Below are 1224 nucleotides of genomic sequence, written 5' to 3'. Positions count from 1 at the left end.
ACTAATTTTGAAGAAAATTATTTTTGATTTTTTTTTTTGTGAAAAACTCTATTCAACTACCCATTCTAGACCACTCTACACCCACATTCTCCCCCAATATAAATGATTCAACTAACGATACAACATCACTTCCTTTGGCATGAAGAAGCCGTGGATCATTGTTTTGTAGGTTACTTTTAAGTGACATGCATTAAATAAAGACAACAACTTTTGATGACGACAACTAATGTTTAATAGTGACAACTGAATGTCTAAAGTCAAGCATAAGCGGTTAAAGATGCAAACCCAACATTTAGGGTTTGATGATGAACTTGATTATGTGACGATGGAAACCAAATGGAATCTAAATCAAGCCTAATCTCAAGTAAACTAAAATAAAATTTCTACAAGAAAGTAATATCTGACAAGTCTTGAAGTATATGGAAGTATGTGAGAGTCTGTCTCGACTCGCCTGAGTGAACATATTGGAAATTAAAAGGGAATTCTTGTAAAAGTACATGGCTAAATTACACACACATAAACTTATTTTCAAACTTATTTTTCTCAAATATTTTTTTTTCAAAAATGCCTTAAAGTCGTGCCAGATGAGTTCAGAGCTGTCAGAAAAGATTTGGGGAAATTTTTGTCTCTACTAATCGATTAACACTCTTCCAATCGATATGAACAAACTAAAAATAAGCCCTAAGCGATTAGGACATCATCTTAATGATGTATAATGTCTAAATATCTTTTCTTTCCTTTTTTATATTGATAATCAATTAACTTAGGGTAACCAATCGATTTTCAATATGTACCAATCTATTGGCAAGTCATAAAAAGCGTTTAAATTATTTCCTTTTTTGAGCCAATCTCTAGTCTATAAATAAATGTCCCTTTACACTTTTTTTCATATCCAAAAACATGATTTAATTTTTCACTTCTCACTCTCTCTCTAAAAATTATTTTTGTTTACTTTCTCTCACTAAGAGTTTAGCCATAGTGCTTTTTGAGAAAATCCTTTTGTGATAGAGGAACCTGCAATTCTGGAAGGGTAGTTTTATAAGTTCACCAAGGATGTTTTATTTTCAAAACTAAGAGTTTTTATTACAATTTCTCTAGCTGATAGTAAATTTTTCAATGTTCATCATTGCAAAACCGTCAAGTAAATATGGGTACTCTGGAAATGATATATGGAGTTTCTCCAAGTGACAAGTAATAGGAAATGAACACACGAGGCGAAGAAGA

Source organism: Lathyrus oleraceus, chromosome 3, assembly GCF_024323335.1.
Source record: "Lathyrus oleraceus cultivar Zhongwan6 chromosome 3, CAAS_Psat_ZW6_1.0, whole genome shotgun sequence".
NCBI classification, from domain to species: Eukaryota; Viridiplantae; Streptophyta; class Magnoliopsida; order Fabales; family Fabaceae; genus Lathyrus; species Lathyrus oleraceus.
The sequence above is the reverse complement of the archived record's forward strand: the minus strand, read 5'-3'. Positions refer to the sequence as shown.